General features: G+C 44.5%; 1 long non-coding RNA gene across 1 annotated transcript in view; it reads left to right on the forward strand.

The window, feature by feature from the left end:
* LOC126095221 (uncharacterized) overlaps positions 1-24,401 on the forward strand; it is a 533,916-nt gene that overhangs the window by 99,321 nt on the left and 410,194 nt on the right. The gene's annotated exons all lie outside the window — the stretch shown is intronic.

Genomic DNA, 24,401 nt, shown 5'->3' on the forward strand with positions numbered 1-24,401 from the left:
AGAAAATTCACAAGACTGTGCAATCACGCCATCTTCAAGGACTTCCTGGCAACCGACTGAACCAACCAAGCAAATCAGCTGTTACCAAACGCTGCCTAGAGCACAAACAAGAAATGAAATACGATGAAACCAGAATTATGGGGCAAACGCCCGGTTTCTGAGGGAAGCATAGTTGAGAAGCTGCCGACGCCATTGGATTTACCTCCTTGACTCGCGGTGCTCACCGTTTAGCCTGTTAACGTGTATGATCTGGCTGAAAGGGCGATTCACGCAGGATACAAACAGACCTTAATGAAACGAACATCACCGTCAAATTGGGGTGTGTTTTTCCCACAACAAATTACGTTTCGTGGTCCAGCCTAGTACTGAACGATGAAAGTGAGGTGATACATAGACCTACGATTCTAAGGTGATGCACCACTTTCTTTTATTTGAGCGGCGGTAAATGAATTTATTATACAGAATACAACAAAAAGGTATGACCAGTTGTTCCGGAAACAGTCTTCCCACTTACAGGGTGACAATTTTTTATCTATATGAAATCGTCAGAACTGAACGATTTGCGTAGGAACGTTCAAACTGCACGGTTGGCCGTGAGGCATGTGGGAACTTCTATGCGCATTATGGTTTATTTTAGCGACGAAACCCACTTTCATTTGGATGGGTTCGTCAGTAGGCAAGAGTGGCGTAATTGGGGGACTGAGAACCTGCATTTGACGACCGAGAAGTCTCTTCACCCTCAACTGGTGCCGGTGTGGTGTGCACTGTCCGTCACGGAATAATCGGTATGATATTCCTTGATGGCAAGGTGACTACCGAACGGTACATGAAGTTTTTCGAAGATGATTTCATCCTCATTATCCAAAGTGACATTGATTTCGACAGTATCTGGTTACTGCCAGACGGAGCTCGACCCCCTCGAAACAGGAGAGTGTTTGAGTTCCTGCAGGAGCTCTCTGGGAACTGCACTCCGGCTCTGAAGTACCCAGAGGCCACTGGCGTGGGCCTCGATTGTCCGTAACATTCTCTGGATCTGGACACATGCGATTCTTTTTCGTGGGGCTATTTAAAGAGAAGACGTTCAGCAATAACCCCAAAACCATTGCTGAGCTGAGAACAGCCATTTAGGATGTCATCGACAGCATCGACGTTCCGACATTTCAGCGGGTCATGCAGAATTTCGCTATTCGTCTGTGCCACATCATCGCCAATGATGGAGGGCATATCGTACATGTCATAACCTAAATCCGATTACCTTAGTGACGTTTACATGATGAATAAAGGGTGTGCACACCGTAGTTCGTAGCTAATTTACGTTTTTTCTCATATAGTACAATAATTGTCAGCTTGTAAAATGTGTGACATGAACATGGGTCCGGATGCACTTAATTTCCATTGTTGCTGACAAACCCTTTGTTGCCCGCTTATTCCGTTCGCGAGCTCTATATCAAAAACGAAAACAAAAAATGAACTGCATTTGTTGTGTAATATCGAAGAAATTTAATTTTCATATTTGCGTGAAAACAACTTGAAAATTATGCAGTAGACTGGGTGACGATCTCGGGCAGCTTCTGTATACTGGGCGCAGCTGCTTCGCGTGTGTGCAACGTGATATTGTAAACGTCTCTACGGCAACGGCATTTTATAGCTCCGTATACGGCTATTGTTTTCGCCTGCAACTGTTGGCGCTTCGCAGTTGAAGTTGTCAAAAGCGCTGCCCCGTGTCGGAGATTTCCTGAAGATGACTCGACTGTAGAAGTGTTCAAAAATGGTTCAAATGGCTCTGAGCACTATGCGACTTAACTTCAGAGGTCATCAGTCGCCTAGAACTTGGAACTAATTAAACCTAACTAACCTAAGGACATCACACACATCCAAGCCCGAGGCAGGATTCGAACCTGCGACCGTAGCGGTCGCTCGGTTCCAGACGTAGAAGTGTCTTAGTAGTAAATAATTAATGTATTACAATTTCATGCATGATGAGGTGTTTCTTGAACTATGTGTCGTAAAATGATATATTTCTGTAGGTGCATTCAGTGCTCTGTGTGGATAATGTTTGCAAAATATGTTGTGAACAGGGGCAGTAGCAAGGAAGTAAGAAATTTAATTCTCATGCACAATGCGGCAGTTTTTCAGGCATTAGTTTTTATGACATCACATCTCCGGGAAAAAAAAAGTTCAAATGTTTGTGAAATCTTATGGGACTTAACTGCTAAGGTCATCAGTCCCTAAGCTTACACACTACTCAACCTAAATTATGCTAAGGACAAACACACACCCACCCATGCCCGAGGGAGGACTCTAACCTCCGCCGGAAACAGCCGCACAGTCCACGACTGCAGCGCCCAAGACCGCTCGGCTAATCCCGCGCGGCACATCTCCTGAACTATATGTGTTACCATGATATAATTTTGTAGATGCATTCAGCAGCATATGTGGGTACTGTCTGCGAAATTTATTTAGAATAGCGTCAGTAGCACAGAAGTAATAAATTTAAGCGTCGTGTAGCATTTTTCAACGCACCTCATTGTTTAAGTTCGTATCTCCTGAACTTTGATTGATAGGTGGGTCTTACTCCCACAGCTATGTTACCTGGCAAAAGGGACTTTTGGTTGAAATTGGGCCAGTGGTTTAGGAGGAGATGTACATACAACACGTACAGACATACATACAGACGTTTTAAGAACGTGTGGATCAGAGGTAATTTTCTGCTTCTCTTCGTAATCACATTTATCATGGGGAATACTCCTATTTTGAGTTATACTTAAGAAACAGCAGCCGGCCGGTGTGGCCGTGCGGTTAAAGGCGCTTCAGTCTGGAACCGCGTGACCGCTACGGTCGCAGGTTCGAATCCTGCCTCGGGCATGGATGTGTGTCATGTCCTTAGGTTAGTTAGGTTTAATTAGTTCTAAGTTCTAGGCGACTGATGACCTCAGAAGTTAAGTCGCATAGTGCTCAGAGCCATTTGAACCATTTTTTTTTTTTTTTTTTTTTTTTTTTTTTTTTTTTTTTTTTTTTTTGAAGAAACAGCATGCGAAACTTCAGGTTTTCGCGGCGCAAAGACTGCTCCATTAAGTTTCGGGAATGCAGCCACATGAATTCTACTTCTTCAGCTTGAAGAAGTAGAATTCATGTGGCTGCATTCCCGAAACTTAATGGAGCAGCATGCGAAAAGTTGTGCTGAATAAGCCAAACAATATTGGAAGGAGAAAAAATTTTAGTGACAAGGGAGAAATCACGTGGGTGTCTCACAACGTTCAGGATTGGCCCGACTTCTGTTCATTATTATGAGCTGTCGAGAAACCTCACATAACAGTGCATTCACATCTCAAACAATGATTTTCTGGCAACCGACTAAACCAACCAAGCGAATCAGCGGTTGCGGAGTACTGCCTGGAGCATAATCATGAAATTAAATACTATGAAACCAACATCATGGTGCAAATCCAACTTTCTGGGGCAGCATAATTGAGGAACCTATAGAGATGAAGATATCAAAGCTGCCGAAGCCCATGGACTTACCTTATCGACACACGGTACGTAGCGTTTGGTCTGCCACTCTGTGGGATCGTACTGAAAAGCCGATTCACGCTGCATGGCAACAGGCCTTCACGGAACAAATGTCACCGTCAAATTGGTGCGTGTTTCTCCTACTAGGACGTCAACATAACGTTTCGTCGTCAAGCCTGGTACTGAACAATGAGAAAGTAAGGTGATACATAGATCTAGGATTTTAAGGTGACGCTCGACTATCTTTCATTTGAGCGGTGGCAAGTTAGTTTATTATAGAGAGTGTAACAAAAAGGTATGACCAAACCTTCAGGAAATGTTCCTCACACATAAAATGTGTTACGTGGGAGAGTATCGAATGAAAACATATTGAGGATGGGAAATTGCGGAATGTATGTAATAAAATGATAATTATGTAATTTAGAGATTTCTAACTAAAGAAACTTTGAACACAGACAGTATAAAACGAAACTAAATTTGTCGCTGAAATGCTCACTCAGAGTGGCTATACATTACGTGTCGAGATTGTGTTTACGTCTAATTCATTTCACTGCACGCGACCAGGAAATCTGCTTCCAAATGAGTTCCGTAATTAGGCCCCGATAATGACTTACCCGATATAACAAGCTGAAAGAGAAAAGCACTGCACTATGTCCTACAATTTACCGCTTGTCAAGAAAGAAAACATGCTATCCACATGTAGTTCTGTTCATAGCTAACAGCGCCCGTAGTATTAACTGCATTGAAATGTATGAAACATATATGTCATTTAAGAAAACGAAAAGGATGTCTGTAAATGTAAAAATGATACCTCATCTTATTTAATTTTCTCAAAATTTCAGATCCAACATTTAAACTAATTTTAATAAAATTACTCTTTTTAACCCTATCACAGACGCCAAGCGTTATTGAAGTACAAAATTGACATCAGTTTTACTGTTAACCGTCGAGTAGTCTTGCCGATTTTCTTAACAAGAGCGAGCGCGGCTTACTTTGTACATATATAAAGAATAGCTGTCTTTACGTCACAAAGGTAAATATGTAAGAGCAGAATCGCAGTTTATTATCAGTGTAATTAGTCAACTTATATGAGCTATATTGCTGTTTAATTAAACAATAGTAAAATAAATTTTCATCGTATCATTCCGTCGCCGTGTACGAGTGTTACCCTACAGCAATGAGCCCCTTGGAGCATTATACAGCATATTTGCATCAGATTTTTGCCAAACACTTATTCGATTACTAATTATCTCTTTGACAACAATAATGGAATTGTGCGCTACCTCGGAATCTGCGTCATTTTGTAGCACGGATCGTAAATTTTTTCTCTTCTAGCTCGCTTTTTATTTTATATTAGTGCTGCTCACTTGGACGTATCACAACGCTACTTACCTGTGGTACCTGATGTAATGATGAAAGTATAGATTTGGGCTCACAATTGTAAAACAACAATGCAACGGTACAAGACAGTGCTGTTTGATGTTGTGCGCTTTATGCATAGACGCACCTACTCGAGGGTTAAATCATTAAATCAAAATCTCGTACTGACTAACAACAGTGGAAGGAACTCGCTAACACCTTGGACATATGACTGACAAATCGTCTCCTTTACCTAACACTCGAAGTAACTGAACAATCAAAGTTAACAAACCACAATAATCGCTATATGCACACAGAGCAATGCGACAAATACCTTTTTTGTTGCTGAGTCGTTTCGGCATCAAAATCAAATTCCAAAAATCTTTCCTCCAATAATACTAACTTCTTAGCCATTCTCCGCTACTCAGATTTTCTCATCTTCAAAAGGAAATTATTTGCTCTGACCCAGTGCTTCTCAGCTAAACCGTCCGATCACCGTCACATCTCGCCCAGGACTCGGCTACTGATGTTCTGCCTACTGTGCTCTATTTTGTTCAACAGTACTTTCTTAATATTCAAAGACAATGTAGCATTTCATGCGTCGAACATCTACAAATGTATATATGAAAGTTAGTGTCTTTGCAGTTGATCTACACTCCTGGAAATGGAAATAAGAACACCGTGAATTCATTGTCCCAGGAAGGGGAAACTTTATTGACACATTCCTGGGGTCAGATACATCACATGATCACACTGACAGAACCACAGGCACATAGACACAGGCAACAGAGCATGCACAATGTCGGCACTAGTACAGTGTATATCCACCTTTCGCAGCAATGCAGGCTGCTATTCTCCCATGGAGACGATCGTAGAGATGCTGGATGTAGTCCTGTGGAACGGCTTGCCATGCCATTTCCACCTGGCGCCTCAGTTGGACCAGCGTTCGTGCTGGACGTGCAGACCGCGTGAGACGACGCTTCATCCAGTCCCAAACATGCTCAATGGGGGACAGATCCGGAGATCTTGCTGGCCAGGGTAGTTGACTTACACCTTCTAGGGCTCGTTGGGTGGCACGGGATACATGCGGACGTGCATTGTCCTGTTGGAACAGCAAGTTCCCTTGCCGGTCTAGGAATGGTAGAACGATGGGTTCGATGACGGTTTGGATGTACCGTGCACTATTCAGTGTCCCCTCGACGATCACCAGCGGTGTACGGCCAGTGTAGGAGATCGCTCCCCACACCATGATGCCGGGTGTTGGCCCTGTGTGCCTCGGTCGTATGCAGTCCTGATTGTGGCGCTCACCTGCACGGCGCCAAACACGCATACGACCATCATTGGCACCAAGGCAGAAGCGACTCTCATCGCTGAAGACGACACGTCTCCATTCGTCCCTCCATTCACGCCTGTCGCGACACCACTGGAGGCGGGCTGCACGATGTTGGGGCGTGAGCGGAAAACGGCCTAACGGTGTGCGGGACCGTAGCCCAGCTTCATGGAGACGGTTGCGAATGGTCCTCGCCGATACCCCAGGAGCAACAGTGTCCCCAATTTGCTGGGAAGTGGCGGTGCGGTCCCCTACGGCACTGCGTAGGATCCTACGGTCTTGGCGTGCATCCGTGCGTCGCTGCGGTCCGGTCCCAGGTCGACGGGCACGTGCACCTTCCGCCGACCACTGGCGACAACAACGATGTACTGTGGAGACCTCACGGCCCCACGTGTTGAGCAATTCGGCGGAACGTCCACCCGGCCTCCCGCATGCCCACTATACGCCCTCGCTCAAAGTCCGTCAACTGCACATACGGTTCACGTCCACGCTGTCGCGGCATGCTACCAGTGTTAAAGACTGCGATGGAGCTCCGTATGCCACGGTAAACTGGCTGACACTGACGGCGGCGGTGCACAAATGCTGCGCAGCTAGCGCCATTCGACGGCCAACACCGCGATACCTGGTGTGTCCGCTGTGCCGTGCGTGTGATCATTGCTTGTACAGCCCTCTCGCAGTGTCCGGAGCAAGTATGGTGGGTCTGACACACCGGTGTCAATGTGTTCCTTTTTCCATTTCCAGGAGTGTATTACACAAATGACTGATAAACTTGTGCTATGGAAAATTATGACTCAGTAAATCGATACATTACAAACACAGTCGACAAACTATTTCCTTCATGTTATTAGAGCGGACAGTGTATTTCTCCAACATTCTACTATAACACAGGTCAAATTGATCTATAAAATGTCCCTTGTCATGTGAAGTAAGTGGCTTTCTCCTTACTCGGACGTTTCACATGAACATGGGTCCGAAAGCGCTTTGTTTCCATGTTAGAGCCCAGTTTCTACTTCTCTTCATAATCACATTAATCGCTTGAAACCGAACTATTCTGAATCATGCTTAACGAACAGAAAGCCATAGGTTATGCTGAATAATTCAAACAATGTTAGAAGGACAAAAACGTTTAGTAACAAGGGTGAAATCACTAAAGGAGTCCCGTGAGGTTCAGGTTTGGCTCCATTCCTGTCTCTTATTATTATGGACTGTCGAGAATCCACACAAAATTTTGCAATCACGTCATCAAAGATTTTTCTGCCAATCGAATAGAACGAACAAATCGGCTGTCACCCAGCAGTCTCTGAAACATAATCATGAAATGAAAAAGCGGTACCATGGTGCAAACGTAACGTTTCTGGGACACCATAATTAAGGCGTCTGTATAAATAAAAATGTCAGGTAACCTCATGAACGGGGATGGAGACTGCAATTTAAAGAAGGCTTGAAGTCCAGCACTCAGTTTATTAAGATCTCATCAGCTGTCGCATCCACCAGAGCTGGAAAAACTGAGAGAATTCGCTTTTCACCGAATATCAAAGCTAGCGGCCGTCTGGAGTCGAACTCAGCTATAAATAGCGGCATGAGACCAGCAACAGTTCACAGTCCGATTGAAGTCCCGACAGCGAGTGACTCACAAAAGCAAAACACGCTGCACTTGAAGATGATGACTGTGTCGGTCGTCCGACTATTGTGCATGACATGGTAGCACATGTAGAAGCACATATTTAAATAATTTTTTGGTGCAAGTTGGTATCCACTCGCAAAAATCAGGGAAAAATGCTCCTCTATGCCTGTGTATCCCTTATCTGTTTATCATCTCTCGGCCGCCACCACATCATACATAAAATTGATATGCAAATGTGATCACTCTAATTACGGAATTTTATGAATTAATTTTCTGCCTCAAGTGCTTCATATTCTTTAATCTACGTAATTATAATTTTTTGTCGTTTTATCTCCATTTCTTAACGGAGTGCACTAAAGCGTGACACTAAAAACTTGACCGAGCTGCTTGCCAAATATGTTCAGGTATGACGGTCGCCTGAAAAACGGGAGCACTCGTCCATTTCAAACTCGTCCGGATTATTTCATTGCGCTCCTCAGAACATCTCTGTATATAATTTTCGTGAGGCTACGCATGAATTCTGCGATTTCTACAATGCAGTTAAGCGTAGGAACTCGTATGTTGCATGTCGACTGCTGCTGAGGTGATCGATTGTGGTCACACAGGGTGAGGCTATAGCTCAAGAATGACAGGAGGAACAGGAGAACAGCTCTATGAACTTTTCCCAAAATGAAGGAAAGGCTTCAAATGAATTATTTTCTACTCTCGAGTCGTACGATTCATTTTCTTAGAGGGTATGGACATTAGTCCACGTATTTGAACGCATAGGGTGTATATGTGTAACTTGATTGTGTTCCCTGTATGTACGGCAATAAATACTACTAACACCAACTTCAACACTTATCTAGTGCTTCGTGATCCTTCAGCAAATATTACATCTGCTACCATGTCTGATCGATATTCCTGACGTAGGAAGCACTTTAGGCACAAGGCACACGTGCCTTACATTCTTTTCTTAAAATTTGGAGAAGGAATAAAAATCCATGGGGAAGAAATAAGGACTTTGAGGTTTGTAATTCTGTCAGAGATCGCAAAGGAGTAGCTGAATGGAATGAACAGTGCCTTGAAAGAAGGATATAAGATAAAAATCAACAAAAGCAAAACGAGGATAATGGAATGTAGCCGAATAAATCAGATGATGCTGAGGGCATTAGATTAGGAAATGAAATACGTAAAGTAGTAAATGATTTTTGCTATTTGGGAAGCAAAATAACTGATGACTGTCGAAGTAGAGAGGATATAAAATGTAGACTGGTTACAGCAAGGAAAGCCTTTCTGAAGAAGAGAAATTTGTTAACATCGAGTATAGATTTAAGTGTCAGGAAGTCTTTTCTGAAAGTATTTGTACGGTGTGTAGCCATGTATGGAAGTGAAACATGGACGATAACTAGTTTAGAGAAGAAGAGAATAGAAGCTTTCGAAATGTGGTGCTACAGAAGAATGCTGAAGATTAGATGGGTAGATCACGTAACTACTTAGGAGGTACTGAACAGAATTGGGGAGAAAAGAAATTTGTGGAACAACTTGACTAGAAGAAGGGATCGGTTGGTAGAACGCCTTCTGAGGCATCAATGGATTACCAATTAAATTTGGAGGCGAGCGTGGAGGGTAAAAATCGTAGAGGGAGACCAAGAGATGAATACACTAAGCAAATTCAGAAGGATGTAGGTTGCAGTAGTTATTCGGAGATGAAGAGGCTTGAGCAGGATAGAGTAGTATGTAGAGCTGCATCAAACTACTCTCTAGACTGAAGACCACAACAACAACAACGACAAGCAAAATACCCGAAAAGTATCATGCTGAGGGTTTATCCCCTACATCTATATAGATACTGTGCAAATCACACTTAAGTGTCTGACAGAGGTTTCACCGAATCACCTTCGCCATAATTCTCTATTATACCAGTCTCAAAAACTGCGGTGAGAAAAAAAATCATTCCGTGCGAACTCTGATTTCCCTTATTTTCCTTATTTTATTATGATGATCGTTTCTCTCTCAGTATTTCGGTGTCAACAAAATATTTTCGCATTCGGAGGAGAAAGTTGGTGGTCGAAATTTCGTAACAAAATTTCGCCGCAACGAAAAACACCCTTGTTTTAATGATGTCCATCCCAGTTCCTGTTTCGTGTCTGTGACACTCACTCCCTGTTTCTCGATAATATAAAACGCCTACTACTCTTTAAAGCTTCTCGGTATAATCCATTAATAATATTTGGTAATGATCCCACACCACGCAGCAGTACTCCAAAAGAGAATGGATAAGCGTAGTATAGCCAGTCTCTTTAGTAGATCTTTTTCATTTTTAAGTGTTCTGCCAATAAAAAGTAGTTTTTGGTTTGCTTTCCCAACAAAATTTTCTGTGTGTTCTTTCCAGATTAAGTAGCTCGTAATTGTAATTCCTAGGTATTTAGTTGATTTACGGCCTGTGGAGTTCATTGATTATTGTATAACCGAAATTTAACGGATTCCTTTTAGCACTCATGTGGATGACCTCACACTTTTCATTACTTAGTGTCAATTGCCAGTTTTTGCACCCTGCAGATGTCTTTTCTAAATGGTTTTGCAATTTGTTTTGATCTTCTGATGACTTTATTAGACGATAAATGGCTCAAATGGCTCTGAGCACCATGGGACTCAACTGCTGAGGTCATTAGTCCCCTAGAACTTAGAACTAGTTAAACCTAACTAACCTAAGGACATCACAAACATCCATGCCCGAGGCAGGATTCGAACCTGCGACCGTAGCGGTCTTGCGGTTCCAGACTGCAGCGCCTTTAACCGCACGGCCACTTCGGCCGGCAGACGATAAATGACAGCATCATCTGCTACAATGTAAGACAGGGGCTCAGATTGTTTCGTAAATCTTTTATGTGGATAAGGAACAGCAGAGGGCCTATAACTCTACATTGGGGAACACCAAAAATCACTTCTTTTTTTACTCGATGACTTTGTGCCAATTACTGCGACCTCTCTGCCAGGAAATCTCGAATCCAGTCACATAACTGAGACGATATTCCATAAGCACTCAATTTGATTACAAGCCGCTTGTGTGGTACAGTATCAAATGCCTTCTGGTGATACAGAAATACGGAATCAATTTGAAATCCCTTGCCAGTAGCACTCAGTATTTCGTGTGTGTAAAGAGCTAGTTGTGTTTCACAAGAAGCAGGTTTTCTAAATCCGTATTGATTGTGTGTCAGTAGACTGTTGTCTTCCAGATAATTTATAATGTCCGAACACAGTATATGTTCCAAAATGCTGCAGCATATTGACGTTAATGATATGGGCCTGTAATTTAGTGGTTTACTCCTGCTACGCTTCTTAAATATCGGTGTGACCTGTGCAACTTTCCGGTCTTTGGGTACGGATCTTTCATTGAGTGAGCGGTTGTAAATGACTGTTAAGTATGGAGCTATTGCATCAGCATACTCTGAAAGGAACCTAATTGGTATATAGACTGGAGCGGAAGACTTGTTTTCATTAAATGTTTGCCGGCCGGAGTGGCCGAGCAGTTAAAGGCGCTACAGTCTGGAACCGCACGACCGCTACGGTCGCCGGTTCGAATCCTGCCTCGGGCATGGATGTGTGCGATGTCCTTAGGTTGGTTAGGTTTAAGTAGTTCTAAGTTCTAGGGGACTGATGACCTCAGCAGTTAAGTCCCATAGTGCTCAGAGCCATTTGAACCATTTGAACCATTAAATGTTTTTGAGTTGCGTCACTACTCCTAGGATATCTGCTTCAAAGTTACCCATGTTGGCAGCTGTTCTTCTTTCTAAATCCGGAATATTTACTTCGTCTTCTTTTGTGAAGGAATTTCGGTAGGCTTTGTTTAATAAAAGGGACGAGAGAGAAGTAAAACTGACAAGCATATAACTGAATACTAGTGAATATCGCAATGTAGAGATGTTTTGAACTGCATGTGGGATGGTAATTGTTGGGGAATGTCAGTATCTACAACCTCTATAGACCCCTGGAGGTATGCATTTCGGACTATACTGCAGTTAAGAAAGATTCGAGACCTTAATTATTAATTAGGAAGTTTATTTATTTAGTTATTAAGTAATTTTGTCGCGGTATGCAGAATAAAAATTAAGTGTGTGCTGTAGTTTTGAGTTAGCAGACCTAGAGGTATATGAGCTAGAAATAAGTAAATAATGCAGTTGGAGCTTCAAAGCAGTGGTGCACGAATTCTCTAAATCAGTTACTTCCCTATTAATGTGGGTACTCTTATGTTTTTATGAAATATTAGTATCTACCGTGTCACATTCAAATGTGTTGTTTGAGTAAGATTTTACGAAATAACATTTATTAATTTTGGTTCCTCTTATTTTCAGGTAAGCGCAACAAATTTCCTGTGAACTCCGCACGATTCTCGGGTGATTCTCATGCCAGTAGGGTAAGTAATTTGGCAGTCAGACAACAGAAAGTGACAACTCATTAAATCCTTCTTACATGTCAACAGAATTAGATAGTGAACCATTGTCTAGAACGCTCCCGTGTACTATAATCTACATGGAATGTAAATTGCCCAACAGGAGTACAGTGTTTCTGTTTCTTCATTTCGCACGTGTACGCTATAAATCAACAACTTATTCAATCACTCATTCCCTAACTGGATAAAACAGATTGGGACACAAAGCACATTCTATCACACTTTTTGGTGTAGCACGTCGGTTGACATTATAGTGAGAGAAGTGTTCTTCCTCGATACATCTATGTGTCTCACGTATTACTGCTGTGCTCCCACCCCCTTAAACTACTCTTCCGGCCCCCCTCCCCCGCTGCACCCCCGCCCCAGGCATCCCTTCCGTTGCCATCTTGCGAGCGGTTGAAAGTTACTGCGATGGATCTGTAGCTGCAATCGCGATTGGAAGAGGAGCTTCGAGCCGGATTTATCATAATTAGCTCGCTCTCGAAGTTTGCAACTTCGTCTCGAGAAACTCAGCCAACTGAAAGCAAATTGGGAAGCTCGGATTTTGGTATCGTCAGCGATAGTAACGCGATAGCGACAAATACTCTTAATTAATGTTTGCGGTGCGGCAGTTCCTCTGAGTCACTGTAATAATCCATGAAATCTCATTTATTGGCTTTTGTTTGTAGCTGATTCTCCTAATGATCCCGAACTGTGGTTGTTGTCTCTTTCAGCAATAAAACGCGGAATACCGAGTTTAAACGTCTCAACGTAAATCAAACATTTGCTCTCTGTGACAACTCAGGCGAAGGAAAATGAAACTTACTGCTCTTTTTTCTTTTCTAGCACAAAGTAATCGAAGATTTCTCAGTTGTTTTGTCCACATTCGCTGGTAAATAAAGCGAGCGAGAAAAGAGTGTCTTCTCTTCTTGTGACACGTGACAATGTATTACTTGGAAACTGCAAGCGCATCGCAGGAGTATCAAATGATAAGGTTTCAGTATGGATATTAAATCATGTGGCCAGTGAATTTATTATGATACTGTCTTCAGAGAGAATCCGAATAGTGGCCTTTCATGATCGAATTTCAGTGGAAGCAGAAATGTTTGTAATAAATTTTTACTCACTCCTCCTTAAAAAATCATATTTTCGTTCTTAGTGTTATGATGTAGATTTATTATTGTTGTGGTCTTCTTATTTAATGCAACTCCCCATGGTGGTCTGTTCCGTGCAAGCCTCTTCATTGCTGCATAGCTTTTCGAAACTTGTAGCCATTTGAATCTGCTTGCTGTATTCATGCCACTCTCATTCTAAAACTTTTATCTACCCCCCCCCCCCCCCAAACACACACTCACATGTACTTCCTTGAGTCACCAAAGTCACAATTCATTGCTGCTTCAGGACTTCAAGATGTGCTCTAGCAACCTATCCATTCTGTTAGTCAAATTGTGCCGTATTTTTTTTTTCTTTTTATTCAGTCGTAAGCGAAAACCTAAGCAGGAGGTAATCTGAGCGTTTGAGATGTGGCGCTACAAGGAAATGTTGAAAATTAGATGAACTGTTGACGAAGAGTCCGAGCTTTCAGATTAAGTTTCCAGATATGTGAGTGGCTGGAAGACTTTTTAAGTAATAGAAACCAGTACGTTTTCCTGTACGGCGAGTGTTCATCAGAGATTAGAGTATCGTCAGGAGTGCTCAAGGGTAGTGTGACGGGACAGCTCTTATTTTCTATATACATAAATGATCTGACGGACAGCGTGAGCAGCACTTTACTGCTGTTTGCTGATGAAGCTGTTGTAGGGGAAGGTGTTGATTGACTGCGGGAGGATAGAATACGGCTTGGACAGAAATTCTAGTTGGTGTGGTGAATGGCAGCTTGCTCAAACGTAGAAAAATTTAAGTTAATTTAGATGAGTGGGAAAAAAATTACATAATGTGGGAATACAGCATTTTTAATGTGCTGGTTTGCACAATCATGTCGATTAAATATCTGGCCGTTATGCTGAAAATCGTTATGAATTGGAATGAGCACATTGGTTTGTTAGTCGGGAAGGCGAATGCTTCTCTTCGTTGCATTGGAATAATTTTGGGACGGTATCTGTAACGCTAGTGCGATTCATTACAGATTGCTGCTCGTGTGTTTAGCAGCCCCACCAGGTGCTTTGCAGGGAAACATCGAAGGAAGTGAGAGGCGTGATGCTAGATTTGTTAGCGGTAGGTTCGATCAGCACGCATGAACTATGAGAACGTTTTGTGAACTCGATTGGGAATCCCTGGATGGAAGACGACGCTCTTTTCGCGAGGCAATGTTGCGGACATTTGGAGAACCGACATTTGAGGCCGACTGCAGAATGATTCTATTGCCGATAACTTACATGTCGCGTAAAGAAAGCGAAGATACGGTGAGAGAAATCTGGGTTCCTATGGAGGCTTATAGATAGTCGCTTTTCCCCCCACCTAATTTGCAAGTCGAACAGGACAGGAAATGACAATAGTGGTGGAGGGTACACTTCGCCATACACCGTACGGTGGTTTGCGGAGTATGTTTGTAGTTATAGATGTAGGTAAAGTATGAGGGGATTCTCCACAGAATCGACGAAAAAAAGGTACACATAGAAAACACTGACAAGAAGGAGGACACGTATTAAGATCAGGGAATAACTTCCATGGTACTAGAGGGAGCCGCAGAGGGCGAAAACGGTAGAGAAAAGAAAAAATTAGAATACATCAAACAAGTAATTGAGGGAGTCATCTGCAGAAACTATTCTGAGATGAAGAGGTTGGCACAAGAGAGGAGTTCGCGGCAGGCCGCAGCATCTCAAGATCTTTCCAGTGGAATAGCTAAAGAAAAAACGGGAGTGAATTAATACGGCATGCGAAAGTTTGAAACAAGATTCGTAATAAATTAACGACGAACACCAGGTAACAGAAATATATGTAAACGTAGTTCAAGTACATACTGTTCGAAAGGCTGTAAACACTATGGGGCTTAACATCTGAAGTCATCAGTCCCTAGACTTAGAACTACTTAAATCTTAACTATCCTAAGGACATCATACACAACCAAGCCCGAGGCAGGCTTCTAACCTGCGACCGCAGCAGCAGCGCGGTTCCAGACTGAAGCGCCTAGAACTGCTCGGCAACAACGACCGGCAGCACGTAACTGTACATCTAGACATACTGTAGGGAAACCATCAGCGTCTGTCGAGCTGATACAGGACGCCTAAATCTTGAATTTCATCTTACTTAACTGGTAGAAAGCGATTGTCTCGAAATTCTGAAATATCTATACAACGATGACGTCTCCTATTTCTGCTCCTTGTAAAGACTGTGGAAACCTCGTTCACGGTCTCGATTTTTCAACATTTTTCCAATACATACTGTTTTTTTCTCTCTGTTCTTCATCTTCAAGTCCAACAGCAATCGTTGAAAACTGCTTTAAAGTAAATTTTGGCGTTTTATGACGGTGTACCCTGAACTACGGAATAGCGCCTCTGGTGAGTATTTTATGACCAAGTTGTAACGTCACAAACGTTCTTCCACGTTGACTTTCTGTGTAATGTGAATTCTCAGGAATTCCTCTGACCGTCGACGTTCAAAAACGTGACTGTAACGTTCCAGCAAGTGTGAATCCACCTTTATTCGGCGAGCGAGTTTTCACTTTTCGTGAGCAAAGAGCTGTTACAACGTCGGAAGGAGGTGGTAGTGGGGTAGGGGGAACGGGTCGGTGAACGCCGGCCAGACGCTCGTGCGCCGGCAGGAAATGTTACACAAACCGGTTGTGGGGCGCCGGTGGTAAGCGGCCGCCGGCTCCGTGGTGGGGGCGGCGGCGGCGGCGGGGGTGGGGGCTGTGATGACAGCTCGGGGGACCGAGGAGCACTGACCGCCGCTGCACCGCTCCGGGCGGCCTCTCCACCGCAAACACTGTGCGCCGCCCGCCGTCTCGGAAGCCGTAGGCAGCTGGAACGAATCAGTGCGTGAATATTGTGGTCAGAAGCAGGGCAACGCGGAAGAGAGACGCTCAGAGCAGGATTCGAGGGATCTGAATAGTTAATCCACACGGTGGCTGGCGGAGCAGTCGCGCAACTCCGGCAGCTTTCGGCTGTGGTCGAGCTGCAAAGCGTGGCAGCCGCGCTTCTAGAGTGCGGTTCCGCGGCGAGTCCAGTCTCTCTGTCCTTGCCCCCACTCCCACCTCAACACCTCAAAATTTATCTTGATCTCAGCCGTACTTCCAATGTGTCACAGATTCCTAAGAATATAATAGTAACAACAACGAAGTATGCAAGAGTTTTAACATAAAAAAGGTACATATCTAGCACAACCAGGCACAAACTAAATAGGGGATAATCATACTGCCTTTATCACAGTTGTATTGTTGCTGTAGTTATTGTGGTCTTCAGTCCTGAGACTAGTTTGATGCAGCTCTCCATGCTACTCTATCCTGTGCAAGCTGCTTCATCTCCCAGTACCTACTGCAACCTACATCCTCCTGAATCTGCTTAGTGTATTCATCTCTTGGTCTCCCTCTATGATTTTTACCCTCCACGCCGCCCTCCAATACTAAATTGGTGATCCCTTGATGCCTCATAATATGTCCTACCAACCGATCCCTCCTTCTAGTTAAGTTGTGCCACAAACTCCTCTTCTCCCCAATACTATTCAATACCTCCTCATTAGTTATGTGATCTACCCATCTAATCTTCAGCATTCTTCTGCAGCACCACATTTTGAAAGCTTCTATTCTCTTCTTGTCTACACTATTTATCGTCCACGTTTCACTTCCATACATGGCTACACTCCATACAAATACTTTCATAAACGATTTCCTGACACTTAGATCGATACTCGATGTTAACAAATTTCTCTTCTTCAGAAACGCTTTCCCTGCCATTGCCAGTCTACATTTTATATCCTCTCTACTTCGACCATCATCAGTTATTTTGCTCCCCAAATAGCAAAACTCCTTTACTACTTTGTGTGTCTCATTTCCTAATCTAATTACCTCAGCATCACCCGACTTAATTCGACCACATTCCATTACCCTAGTTTTGCTTTTGTTGATGTTCATCTTATATCCTCCTTTCAAGACACTGTCCATTCCGTTGAACTGCTCTTCCAAGTCCTTTGCTGTCTCTGACATAATTACAATGTCATCGGCGAACCTCAAAGTTTTTATTTCTTCTCCATGGATTTTAATATCAACTCCGAATTTTTCTTTTGTTTCCTTTATTGCTTGCTCAATATACAGATTGAATAACATCGGGAAAAGGCTACAACTCTGTCTCACTCCCTTCCCAACCACTGCTTCTCTTTCATTTTCGTCGACTCTTATAACTGTCATCTGATTTCTGTGCGAATTGTAAATAGTCTTTCGCTCCCTGTATTTTACCTCTGCCACCTTCAGAATTTGAAAGTTGCATTATAAACGAAGAAAAGATAAAAAAGAAGTATGTGCCATTTTCGTATTGACTGTACACTCTAGCCGGCCGAGGTGGTCGAGTGGTTCTAGGCGCTACAGCCTGGAACCGCGCGACCGCTACGGTCGCAGGTTCAAATCCTGCCTTGGGCAAGGATATGTGTGATGTCGTTAGGTTAGTTAGGTTTAAGTAGTTCTAAGTTCTAGGGGACTGATGACCTCAGACGTTAAGTCCCACAGTGGTTCAAATGGCTCTGAGCACTATGGGACTCAACTGCTGAGGTCATTAGTCCCCTAGAACTTAGAACTAGTTAAACCTAACTAACCTAAGGACATCACAAACATCCATGCCCGAGGCAGGATTCGAACCTGAGACCGTAGCGGTCTTGCGGTTCCAGACTGCAGCGCCTTTAACCGCACGGCCACTTCGGCCGGCAAAGTCCCATAGTGCTCAGAGCTATTTGAACCATGTGTACACTCTATCTTTTCTGTGTCTGTCGTGTAATATCTACGTAATGCTGTCTTGATGTCTGTATTTGTACTGCATATACTGTCTACATTTACACGACGCAACCTATTTCGTAGTATTTTATTACTTTGGCATTGTAATGGATTACACCTGTATACAATGCGTGATAGCCAAGCGGTCTGAGGCACGTTGCCACGGCTCACGTGACTCCCCCCGTCGGAGTTTAGGTCCTCCCTCGGGCATGGGTGTGTGTGTGTTGTCCTTAGCGTAAGTTAGTTTAAGTTAGATTAAGTAGCTTGTAAGCCTAGGGACCGATGACTTCAGCAGTTTGGTCCCATTGGAACTTACCATCATCACACCTGTATGACTTCTTATTAGTTGCGACTTCATGTAACAGTCAAGTTGTTTAAGTATCTGGGCTTAATGTTACAAAGCGATGAGAGATGGAACGAGCATGTGAAAACTGTGTTAGGGAAGGCAAATTATTGACTTCGGTTTATTGGGAGGGTTATAACAAAGAGTGGTTCACCTGTAAACGAGACCGCATATAGGACGGTGATGCGACATATTTTTTGAGAACTGCTCAATTGTTTGGGAGCGTACCAGGTCGGATTGTAGGAAGACATCGAAGCAATTCAGAGGAGGGCTGCTAGATTTGTTACCAGTAGGTTGAACAAAACGTAAGTGTTACGGAGAAGCTTCAGGAACACAAATATGAATTCCTGGAGGGAAGGCGGCGTTCTTTTCGAGAAACACTATTAAGAAAATTTACAGAACTGGCATTTGAAGTTGACTGCCGAACGATTCTGCTCCCGCCTACATACATTGCGCGTAAGGACCACGAAAATAAGATACGAGAAATTACGGAGGCTTACAGACAGTCGGTTTTCCCTCGCTCTATCTGCAAGTGGAACAGGAGGGGAAATAACAACTTGTGGTACAGGGTACCCTTCGCCACGCACCTAATGGTGGCTTTGGAGTTTCTATGTAGATGTAGTTGGTCGATACGCCACTTCACTTTTTTCATAGTGGTCATATTCTTTGATATGCAATTTATTCTGAGTACGACTGTTAAAGCCATGTGGAGTCTGTGTTGTTTTGTTCATAGATACGTTATTTGATGCATAGGCTGTTTGGCCCTTACGTTCATAAGTATTAGAGTCTCATTTTCACTGACTTTCGTGAACTTTAATTTGAACTTCATTGTAAGTATAAGCAGAAATCGCTGCATTATGGATGAAAATATTTACCATCAGTATTTCTTATACTGTATTTCTTGTTCTCGCCACAGCTGTGTTCTGATGATGATGTATCGAAAAGCGAAACAGTGAATAAATTAATTCGCGACCAACTCATTTCCAGAACTGTATTTCTGTGCCATAAGTTACACTTTAGAACTTTTTGTGAATACTTTAGCAGGCAGGGAGTTGGTAGGAAGGTGCCAGGCTACCAAAAAAACAGTATCCGGAAAGACATCTTTATTAAATAAAAAATTTCTCCAGGTTCACTTAAAAACAAGGACCGACCGTTGAATATTTAATATGTGAAAGTTTAGTTGCAATTAGAAATAGTGTAATAGTATAAGCCTTCACCTTACCCAAGTAATTTTCCCACTGGGTAAATCCAAAAAGCTAGAATATGACGTTACTATTAAATACACAACATCATTTTAATTACTCCTCACGCTGCCTATGTCAGGGGCTCACACAATGGAAAGGTATGCACAATCCACAGAAATAAACAAGTAACATGTCCAACGCAAAGCTACGTTTTTCATATTGTAAATGTATGTTTATTCTAGCGAAATGGCAACTAGAGCTACAATTAGAGATAACACAGTTGAATTTACTTTGCTGAACACATTTACTAGTGCCCTGTCGCCCACAGAAACTGTGTTGTTGTGCATTACATCCAGCATAGAAAATACACTCACATCTTCACCAATGAAACTGTGTCACGTCAACATAGTTCGAAGTGGCCTCCGTTAGCATCAATACACGTTTGCGGACGGGTAACGAGAGATTGTTGCACAGATTGTAGAGTTTCTAAAGGTATTGTGGCACACGCCGCAGTAATACGATGTTGCATATCCTCTACTGTCGTTGGGCGTTCTTGACACACTCTCTCTCTCTCACTACGCCCCGGCCGGCCGGAGTGGCCGTGCGGTTCTAGGCGCTGCAGTCTGGAACCGAACGACTGCTACGGTAGCAGGTTCGAATCCTGCCTCGGGCATGGATGTGTGTAATGTCCTTAGGTTAGTTAGGTTTAATTAGTTCTAAGTTCTAGGCGACTGATGACCTCAGAAGTTAAGTCGCATAGTGCTCAGAGCCATTTGAACCATTTGAACCACTACGCCCCAGAGGAAGAAGTCTAATGGCGTCAAGTCGGGGGACCGTGCTGGCCATCGCATAATACCTCCCGCCCCATCCACCTACTAGGAAATGTCGCATCTAGAACGTCTCTGGCATCTTTTGCATTGTGTGCGGGACATCCATCATGTTGTAACCACATTGATAGACGAGTTTCGAACCCCAGATTCTCCATGAGGAATGCTAGTTTTTGCTGAAGAAATGATGAATATCGCTGTCCATTCAACGTTCCACGGTAAAAATAGGGACCTACAATACAGTTAGCAATGATACCGCACCAAACAATGACATTCCACTGTCGCTGATGAGCAACTTGGCGAATCCAGTGTGGATTTTGCACGGACCAGTAGTGCATGTTCCGCAGATTCACATTACCATGACGTAAATGAAGCCTCGTCCCTAATCAACGTATTGCTTAGGAATACTGGATTACCTTGCAAATGCTGAAGTGCAAAACGACAGAATGCAGTGCGGGATTCAAAGTCATCCCGTACGGTTCTTGGTGCTCTGAGATATGGAACGGATGAAACCGATGTCGATGCAAGAATCTGCACACACTGCTGTGCCTTATTCCTACACCTCGTGCAATTTCTCGTACACCCACCTGAGGATTGTGCGCTACAGCAGCCAGAACAGCGATTACGTTTCCACTGCCAGTCGCTGACGTTGTACGTCGACGTTTTGTGGGAGCCCAGCTTCCTGTTTCCGTGAGTGTCTTGCAGATGTTGCCAATTGTTCGAGGTGACGGACAGACACCGCCGATCTGGGTAGCGTTCTGCATACAGTGTCACAGCTGCGGTCGGATTTATGTGACATTAGCCATAAATTAAAGTGATATCTAGTTTTTCTTAATTACTTGAGGCCGGCATATCGACTAGTTGACAGCAAATATAACAAGCCACAAGAAAACAGGTTTTAAAGTGGCAACGTACGTGAATTACGTAACAGTATGAGAGCAGTTTAGCAGACCATATTTGGAGACGCTTGTACACTGAAGGTAGAGAGTGCTGTGGTGAGTTGGTATGTTTACGGCAGGATACAGGCGCCAGCGCAGGCAACCCCTGCTCTGAGCACAGTAGTATATGCGATGCATTACGTCAGAAACTTTGATACCGTTGCTATCCTATACAAGCCACATATTTCAGAACTTATGAGGTTTAGAAACGTGAAACCGAGTGTGTTACTACTAATTGAACCTCTAGTTGTCATTTCGCAACAATAAATATTATGCGCAGGACATCCATCATTCTGATAGCCCCTTATTTCACACATTACAAGAGGACGACCAGTTCAAGTAAGGTGCAGCTCAAGAAGGGGCTAAACTATCCCCCTTTAGGAGTGCCATCAATGAAATATCGGTCAATGATCTTGTCATACAATACCTCACCATACATTAACACTCCTACGTCAATCACACACGATCACCGGCATCGTGAGGTGCACGCGTGAGTCTCAGGACGTGTGCTACCTGCACGCTTCATTTACACTCCTGGAAATGGAAAAAAGAACACATTGACACCGGTGTGTCAGACCCACCATACTTGCTCCGGACACTGCGAGAGGGCTGTACAAGCAATGATCACACGCACGGCACAGCGGACACACCAGGAACCGCGGTGTTGGCCGTCGAATGGCGCTAGCTGCGCAGCATTTGTGCACCGCCGCCGTCAGTGTCAGCCAGTTTGCCGTGGCATACGGAGCTCCATCGCAGTCTTTAACACTGGTAGCATGCCGCGACAGCGTGGACGTGAACCGTATGTGCAGTTGACGGACTTTGAGCGAGGGCGTATAGTGGGCATGCGGGAGGCCGGGTGGACGTACCGCCGAATTGCTCAACACGTGGGGCGTGAGGTCTCCACAGTACGTCGATGTTGTCGTCAGTGGTCGGCGGAAGGTGCACGTGCCCGTCGACCTGGGACCGGACCGCAGCGACGCACGGATGCACGCCAAGACCGTAGGATCCTACGCAGTGCCGTAGGGGACCGCTCCGCCACTTCCCAGCAAATTAGGGACACTGTTGCTCCTGGGGTATCGGCGAGGACCATTCGCAACCGTCTCCATGAAGCTGGGCTACGGTCCCGCACACCGTTAGGCCGTTTTCCGCTCACGCCCCAACATCGTGCAGCCCGCCTCCAGTGGTGTCGCGACAGGCGTGAATGGAGGGAAGAATGGAGACGTGTCGTCTTCAGCGATGAGAGTCGCTTCTGCCTTGGTGCCAATGATGGTCGTATGCGTGTTTGGCGCCGTGCAGGTGAGCGCCACAATCAGGACTGCATACGACCGAGGCACACAGGGCCAACACCCGGCATCATGGTGTGGGGAGCGATCTCCTACACTGGCCGTACACCACTGGTGATCGTCGAGGGGACACTGAATAGTGCACGCTACATCCAAACCGTCATCGAACCCATCGTTCTACCATTTCTAGACCGGCAAGGGAACTTGCTGTTCCAACAGGACAATGCACGTCCGCATGTATCCCGTGCCACCCAACGTGCTCTAGAAGGTGTAAGTCAACTACCCTGGCCAGCAAGATCTCCGGATCTGTCCCCCATTGAGCATGTTTGGGACTGGATGAAGCGTCGTCTCACGCGGTCTGCATGTCCAGCACGAACGCTGGTCCAACTGAGGCACCAGGTGGAAATGGTATGGCAAGCCGTTCCACAGGACTACATCCAGCATCTCTACGATCGTCTCCATGGGAGAATAGCAGCCTGCATTGCTGCGAAAGGTGGATATACACTGTACTAGTGCCGACATTGTGCATGCTCTGTTGCCTGTGTCTATGTGCCTGTGGTTCTGTCAGTGTGATCATGTGATGTATCTGACCCCAGGAATGTGTCAATAAAGTTCCCCCTTCCTGGGACAATGAATTCACGGTGTTCTTATTTCAATTTCCAGGAGTGTATTTCAAGCGTCGAGCTTGCTTCGCAATTTATCAGGATGCAATTGGTTGGTTGTTTGTGGGGAAGGAGACCAGACAGCGTGGTCATCAGTCTCATCGGATTAGGGAAGGATGGGGAAGGAATTCGGCCGTGCCCTTTCAGAGGAACCATCCCGGCATTTGCCTGGAGTGATTTAGAGAAATCACGGAAAACCTAAATCAGGATGGCCGGACTCGGGATTGAACCGTCTTCCTCCCGAATGCGAGTCCAGTGTTCAGGATGCAATTGACGTATTGCGATGCAACCAACGCCATTATTTTTTTGATTTTTCATGCTCTTGATTGCATACAAAATACACTCCTGGAAATTGAAATAAGAACACCGTGAATTCATTGTCCCAGGAAGGGGAAACTTTATTGACACATTCCTGGGGTCAGATACATCACATGATCACACTGACAGAACCACAGGCACATAGACACAGGCAACAGAGCATGCACAATGTCGGCACTAGTACAGTGTATATCCACCTTTCGCAGCAATGCAGGCTGCTATTCTCCCATGGAGACGATCGTAGAGATGCTGGATGTAGTCCTGTGGAACGGCTTGCCACGCCATTTCCACCTGGCGCCTCAGTTGGACCAGCGTTCGTGCTGGACATGCAGACCGCGTGAGACGACGCTTCATCCAGTCCCAAACATGCTCAATGGGGGACAGATCCGGAGATCTTGCTGGCCAGGGTAGTTGACTTACACCTTCTAGAGCACGTTGGGTGGCACGGGATACATGCGGACGTGCATTGTCCTGTTGGAATAGCCGGTTCCCTTGCCGGTCTAGAAATGGTAGAACGATGGGTTCGATGACGGTTTGGATGTAGCGTGCACTATTCAGTGTCCCCTCGACGATCACCAGTGGTGTACGGCCAGTGTAGGAGATCGCTCCCCACACTATGATGCCGGGTGTTGGCCCTGTGTGCCTCGGTCGTATGCAGTCCTGATTGTGGCGCTCACCTGCACGGCGCCAAACAC

This window comes from Schistocerca cancellata, chromosome 8, assembly GCF_023864275.1.
Source record: "Schistocerca cancellata isolate TAMUIC-IGC-003103 chromosome 8, iqSchCanc2.1, whole genome shotgun sequence".
Lineage (NCBI taxonomy): Eukaryota > Metazoa > Arthropoda > Insecta > Orthoptera > Acrididae > Schistocerca > Schistocerca cancellata.